At 37.1% G+C, this 7,896-nt stretch overlaps 1 protein-coding gene across 1 annotated transcript in view; it reads right to left on the minus strand.

Annotated features, from left to right (window-relative positions):
* The window catches only part of LOC136839608 (facilitated trehalose transporter Tret1-like), an 82,309-nt gene extending 76,062 nt beyond the window's left edge, over positions 1-6,247 (minus strand). Inside the window, exon 1 of the mRNA XM_067105890.1 lies at positions 6,135-6,247. The gene's annotated coding sequence lies outside the window, so the exon portion shown is untranslated. The remainder of the gene's footprint in view (positions 1-6,134) is intronic.
* Positions 6,248-7,896: the final 1,649 nt, after the last annotated feature.

The raw sequence follows: 7,896 nt of genomic DNA on the forward strand, positions 1-7,896 counted from the left end.
ACTGTTTACACAACAAAATACCGGCGAGCTCGAGAAACCAAGAAAAAGTCAGTTGGGTTCCAAAAGTAGACGAATTATGGCTTTGCAAGACTCGAATATTTTCGAATTCTGTGCTCTAATTTCGACAGAAGAGCAGGCTTCCGAATTTTCACGCCGAAATGGTTTGACAAAGGTGGAAACATACCGGGTTAATACTAAAGCCGTCCTGAGAATTTGACAATTCTTTCTTTTCTCAGCGTTCGGCACCATCATTCCTGAAACTCTATTCGAATATAGATCATTAATTCAGTGTTTTTTATTGTTATATGTATGGCGACATGCCACAGATAAGTGGTTTACCGATACAATTTCCCATCTAATTAGTGAATGTCAAAACCATTTTCTCACTTCACTGCCTCTGTCTCTCTGTACCCCAACCCATATTCTTAACAAAACGAGAGTGAGAAGAAGAAGAAATGGAAAAGAGAAGAAGAAAAACTAGTCATGGCCACGCCTCAACCACACCGAGCCGTTGTAACGGTAAAGGAAATAGCTGCAGGGCTTCCATGCCCATGTAAGTTCATGCTAATTAGACGATCCAATAAAATTTATGACACCCATTTCCCTTTCATATGGTGGCACGTAACATTTGTAGCCTCAGAGAACTAGCGTATTTACAGCTGTTGTTGTCTTCATTATACTCGGTTTACGTCGGTCATTAATATTTTATCAGGTCTTTTTATTCATGGAGGGACTGCGGCCGAAAACAGCAGCTGACGAACTACACTTACTACAACAGTGATCTAGTTTTGAGCGCTGAGATCGTGACGTTTCTTATTTGCAACCCGTCTGCCTTTTATTCTGTGCAACACTTAGGTATATATGCAAATGATCGTGCTTATCGTCACTGGTGGTGTTATTGAGTTGTTGTCGAGGAAGAATAGCAAGTAAAGTTTTTTACTTACTCCATCCGAATGTGTATATTTTGAATAACAATGACCTCAACTTTTATTGTTATTATTATTATTATTAGTGTTGTTATTATTATTATTATTATTATTATTATTATTATTATTATTATTATTATTATTATTATTTATTATTATTATTATTATTATATTAATGTTGTTGTTCTCGTTATTATTATTTGTACACCAAGCTTCCTCGGAATGAAATGGCACAAGTGCAATGATACAAAAAAAAAAAAAAAATAGAGCAGAGTGGTTGGACACGTTTTCAGAGTAGATAAGGATAATAATAAGTATAAACAGCCCACACATACTCTGACACCTGTCAGGTCAGAACAAAGGCCATTCACAGGCTGAAGCACACCATAACTCATGAAACTCCCCGAGAATCTACTCCCCAGCATGACAAATAAAGGAACGACAACATCTCTGTTTCTACTGTGTATTTGTAAGAGCCGGTTCTGACGGCGTATTTGTAATAATTTCAGCGAATCTCTCGATTACTTCACACTTTCGGATACACTTGGCACTACACGACCTTGAATCCGAAATTAGTATCAAATGGAGAGACTGTAGCAGCCTCCATAATAATGAAGCTCTGTGAAGCAAGTAGCATACACTCAGCTAGTTACTGGCACTAAGAAAGGTGAAGGAAGTTCTTTAAGGAAGTTGGGGGGGTCACTGAGAATGGCTTAAACGAGAAATCAACCAGATGTGGAAAGCAACTGGGTTCTTGCTGACGTTCATAATGATAAGTAATTCTAACAACAGAAGAGACAATCTGTATGTATAGGATAACAATCGTGAATAATACCAGAGCAGTCGGGAAAGCATTTAACGACAGTTTTTTACAGGTGCTAGAGGGAAGTTACCTTGGAGACAAGTAACGAAGAATTATCAGTAACTTGAAATTCAGTGACGGTGTAATCAGCGCATAATAAAAGAACCGTGACAATGCACCGTGGTAAAACATTTATTGAAATATTAAATACTGGTTTTACTAGTATGTTTGCTCGTATACCTTTTCTACCACGCAATAGACAAATCAAATTTAAATGTATATTGAGATTGGCAGCTTGGTTGGAGGTAGGGTTAGATTAATCCGGCCTTATGCCAGCACTTAGCCTTGCCTGAAGTCGTTCGATAATTTGTGTAAGATTTTGCAGGGAATATAAGGCCACGCGTGGACCTCTGAACAGCGCTCATCAAAAAGAGGCAACTTTTAGTTTGCTTCTTGGAAAGGAAAAGTAAGTTACTACAGAGTGTCCCATTACACGCATAATCTATTTTATCTTGATGGTCAAGAATCACGCCTTCTACAAAAATAAATAAATAAATAAATAGTTAAATATAATGAAAAGGCAAAAGCATTCAAAACACCAACCCAGGATGACGAAAAGAACACTGATTCCTCATACTGAATAAATTTGAAAGGATGAAATACTTATTTTAAATACTTGTTTTCCATCGTTTAAATAATGATGTATAAAGTAACAATGTAAAATTCCATATGTTCATTATTTTCCCCCCATGTCTACATTTACGCTCATTGTTAATGGTGAATTGGATCACGCTTAAAAGACCAAGGAAGACAAAAGAGTTGGCTGTTTGTTGCAAATATATATAGTAACTATAACGATAGGAATAGCTAGTTAGATCCAGTAAATAAACATTTAGAATCCAGCTGTCAACATTTTTTAGACTGCGGTGCGAAAATAAGATGATGATGAAGGTAATTGGAATTATTATAATTTTTGCTGATATGAAAGAAAACGCCATTGAAAGTGAATCATCTCAACTTTATTAATATTTACTTACATTTACATGATTGTGAATAGTCATTATGCAGTACTTACCATTGCAGATAATTAATGGACCTTTGTTTTTACTGTCAGTTGTTTATACACAAGTCGTTTATACACAAGAAATTTTCTCTGAGTAACTTGTAATTAGGGGAGTTAATTCACGAGCTGTAATGTTTATATCCATTTACTGCTATATCACTGACTAAGAACTAAAGGTTCTTTGCAGCGTCCCTTCGGCCCCTAGCTGCAACTCCTGTCACTCCTTTTACGGTTCCTCCATTCATATCTTTCTCCACCTGACTATCCACCCGCTCTTAACAAATATTTTATAGTGCGACTGTGAGGTTTTCCTCCAGTTACGCCTTTCAAACCTACCTACTCTCAGTTTCCTTTCCAGCTTTGAATGACCTCATAGGTCCCAGTGCTTAGCCTTTGGCCTAAACTCTGTATTCAGTTCAGTTCAATTTAGCTGACCAAGAGCTTTTTTACTGAAGTGCCACTTTGCCTTCTTGCATTAGGAATTTAACATTTCTGAAGAATTTGTTTTGCCCTTACTAAATGTATGCACAGCAATGCTTTTCCAGTTTGTCCTTTATGCCATGTCATACTTTCATTCTGGCTTCAGACTCTTTCTCACGATAGGGAAACAATTTTATCCATTACAGTAAGAAATTTAATCCTGCATAAAATTTAAACTTTTGCATTAACAGCTTCGATCTGGTATTCGAATCTATGCGCACCCTTCACCACAAATTCTAAGTCACACCTCACGATTCGTGTTTTATGAACCATCACAATGCTACTCTAGCTAACAGCTTAGTATTTATTTTTTTAATAGCTGAATTCAGTTTCCGTAAGTTTATTTGGTGCATCTAATCCTTATACCAGTGGAACGAATCCTTAATTTCACAATTGTCGTTATTAATTGTAAGTAGTCCAGAGGTCTACACCATGTTCCTTACCGTTTCAACGCCTTACCACAGTAACAGCCTGCCTTTGACTAAAGGCAAGTGCTTTCCTAAACTGGCTAACCAACCGTTCCCAATACCAAAACGTAAATCTAAGTGTCTTCTTATTTCTCTTTCTGTTTTTCTGCTGTAATGCTGAACAAATGCATCCATTATTGAAAATGCATGAACAGCGCCTGTTAATGCTACACTTCACAGTATCAATCATAAACAAGAAAATACAAAACTTAGTAGCTATATTGTAATGATTAAATCTATGGTTATTCAACTGCTTTATTATTTATTTAGGTTAATACCAGTGATTTATTTTCTCTCTCATAAGGGTTTGGGATGAGCTGTTCACATTCACATTTTCCAGACATTTCATTATGATCATAAAATTAATTTTTCCTGGAAACGGGTGAACATCGATCCTTGGCTACTGTTGAAATTAATTCGAACAATGTCAAAAAATAGTTTTCCTTCTGTTTTTGTTCATTTTCATTTAATGAACACGGCAGTGATACTTGCCTTTTGTAAATCTTTTCTTTATACGAACAAAAGCTTCTGACTTCTCAGTTCTTAATGGCATGCAAAGTTGTATTTGTAAGCTCGAAAAGTCTTTGAAGTGGTGCATTTTATTTTATTTCATTTTTCAAAAATGAAAAATGTCAAAACTGCTTCTGTCCGGGTCGGAATAGTCAGAATCTCAACAGTTGGTTACACTTAGGAACGTGTAACTGCAACACGGGTATAACTTTTCGTTTTTCTATTTACAAGAGTTAGACGACCCTACTATTTTACAGTTACGTTCTCCACCTTCCTCTCTTATATTTACCTTAACAATGTCTGCAGTACTGAGAAACTTAGGACTATGGATGCTGGTTTGGTTTTTGTTAGAAGGCGAACATTTTCAGGCCCGTTGTTTTAGATAATCGGTATTTCTGAACAAATAACATTTGCAAAAAAAAAAAAAAAACATGAGATTCATTGGTCTAAGCTCACTGCTTGTGACTTCAGCACATTCAGAAAGGTCACCTCACTCCTAAAAGTCAGGTCACAAATTCAGTTTTCTAAAGATAGCATCTGCAGGGAAAAGTAAATAGGTTTATGATCCTGGATCAACACGGCACCAATATTTCGTCTAGGAAGCAAATTAAGAACCAAAAACATGATAAAGGTTCACTGGGATCAGGAATCAGTGGAGGCATAAGGTCAAGCTGATTTAACCGACGGCAATACTCCAGTGACAAGAATATGCATAGGATGCAGATTGACTCCTTGCAAAATAAGTCTGAGGACTGCAGCCTCAGTGTACACCCAGAAACAGGCATACTTCCAAAAACAGGACCAATTCAACATTCATTTAGCGAGACAAGACAGGAGTGATTTGTGGTCAGGGAAACGAGATTTTTTTCGGGATAAATGAAAACAACGTTAGGTAAAGACTTGTAAAAACATGATGATGTTTTATTACGTATTTAAAGTTAATCATCATGTTTGACCTGCGAATGGTGTCGTGAATATCTTAATGGCGCTTGATGCGAGAAGGTCTCCGCAACGCTGTCATGGGCCCAATTTATCTCACGGGTAAAATACCTTAATCATGGTTCCGAATATAATCGCTTGAACGTAAAGAACATCCTCTTTTTAGTTTTCTGTAAAAGAAAACTGTTGAGATGGCTATTTGTCTGTCCGTCCGCACTTTTTCTGTCTGCCCTCACATCTTAAAAACCACTGAGGCCAGAGGGCTGCAAATTCATATGTTGATCATCCACCCCCAATCATCAAACATACCAAATTGCAGCCCTCTAGCCTCAATAGTTTTTATTTTATTTAAGATTAAAGTTAGCCATGATTGTGCGTCTAGCACCGCTATATGTGCCAACAACGCAGGCCACCTACGGGCCGTGGCTGAAAATTTCATGGGCAGCGGGTGAGAGTTTCATGGGCCGTGGCTGAGAGTTTCATTCAGCATAATACGCTGTACAGAAAACTCGATTGCGCTGAAGAAACTTGGCGCTTTTTTTACTTGTTTTATACCATTTTCGATTTGCCTATTTTTCACCTCAATTTTCACGTTTTTAGTCAAAAAGACATTTTTTTCAGCACGATCTAGTCTAGTTGAGCTTCGAAGCCATTTGCTTTAGGAAGAGAGTTTAATAATTAAGTATCAGTTTAATTACCAACTTCCCTTATTTTCAAATCTCTTCTCCAGTTTAAGATCACAAAACTTGTCCGCTCAGGAAACCAGCCACAGTAACACGGTTACGATGTTTCCCAAATAATGAGTGTTATGGAAAATGTCAATAAGAAGAACGTCCAGAGCAAGAGAAATTAAAATACTGCAGCCTGTGTAACACTAAAGCGTTGATACGAAAAAGAAATAACAAAGTGTACAACCGGCGTATTACTGAAAAACTAAATATACTCACTGATTGCTGGGAACACCTTCAGCTACTTCAGCCACCTTATGTGTAGTGTGAGCTCAAGAGGGGATTTATGACTCCCAGCCTTTGCGATGTGCCTTGGAAACCAGAACTAGACTGAGCTGCAGACAAGGTCATGTTGCCACACATACAAATTGTGCCACATGCTCTCACGCCTTGGCACGTGAACTCGGGCATGACAAGACTAATTGGTCCGAGGTCTTTGATTTGTTAATGTGACGTAATTTAGCAACTGGCTCTTTGTTGATAAGCAGGCGTTACTGAGGAAGCTGCCTTGAAATTTTCTAGATATATACCGGATGCATCACTCTAAAGGGAATTTCCGTGACCACCGGAGTTGTAACGACAGTCACACATTCCAGTAATTCAAGCATTCTAAGATAAGAAGTCACAAGACCTCGTATTCATGTTACAGCAGCTAGTAAGATACAGGATTACTAATTTTTATATTCTATAAATATTAGTGATGCCGACAAGTGGTTGAGGTTAATGGTCATATCTAAAGTAATCAACAAATTAGTCGTAGTCTTTTATACTTGCAAAAGTTCAGTGAGTTTCAAGGGAGAAAATTCAACATAGAAGACTTATCTTCTTGCACGTCATTAGACATTTTCCAAGGGTTAGAAACATTCTAGGTAGACAGATGCTTTGCATTACAGGGATTACAATTGGCCACTCGAGTGATGAAATGATATCTTGATATGATAAGATTAAAAATATTTCTATGCACTCAAAATGATATCTGATTCGTATAATAGGAAATTCAGTGTATTCATGTTACTTATAGATCCTGTAATTTTGGATTTCTTTAAAAATAAAGACTATTCCCTCTCTTATATAAATTCACGTAAATCATTGACAGGTGCTCTCTCTCTCTCTCTCTCTCTCTCTCTCTCTCTCTCTCTCTCTCTCTCTCTCTCTTTCTCATACTCATATGTTATGTGAATTATTCCCACTCCCTTTCTCGTACACACATATACAATGTGAGACAATAAGCACTTGGAAAATTAGACCAAATTGACAAATGTTCCGTTTTATATTTTTCTTGAGTTACGCATCAGTAATCCTTGTTCATGCTTTAATTTTGAAGGGACTAATTCAGCAATATCCATACCACTGCTTCTACATGAACCTCTTTTTATTCTTCTTCTTGAATTTCATTTAGCATTATCCATGCATCCTGATTCGCCAATCGCCCCATTTGCGACTGAAATGGAAGAATATTACTGAAGAATTAAAGAACTGAGATAAAGTAAACGAGACTTCCTATTGCAAAAACAACTGTCTTGCTTCTCCGGGAGACCCAAAATGATAATTTCGCAGGTATATTAAGCAAGTTTTGTCATACTCCTCGTACTTCGCAATGCTGACAACTACATTGTCACCCGCTTGTCCTTCAAAGCAACAAAGAATGATCATTTTACGAAATATGGCAATGGTAATCAGATTGAGTAACGGACAAAACATTCAGCAAAGACGACATACGAACTTGTAGCCTATTTCCATTTTAATTGAAGGATCCATGAATTGCTCAATACGGCAAACATTTTTTTGTTTATTTATTCCATGCATATTCTCGTGTACTTCATCAACTCTTCCATACCCATTCTTTATTTATAAGTAATTTTCTCCTCCATAACCGCAGTTGCTCTGTAAGTCTTGCTATTCTTCAGATCAGAAGTCCAGTCGATATATTCATGCTTTAAACGAACGCTCCTTACCAATTCCGTTTGGTGCGAAAGCAGTT

Source organism: Macrobrachium rosenbergii, chromosome 6 (assembly GCF_040412425.1).
Source record: "Macrobrachium rosenbergii isolate ZJJX-2024 chromosome 6, ASM4041242v1, whole genome shotgun sequence".
In the NCBI taxonomy this organism is placed as follows: Eukaryota; Metazoa; Arthropoda; class Malacostraca; order Decapoda; family Palaemonidae; genus Macrobrachium; species Macrobrachium rosenbergii.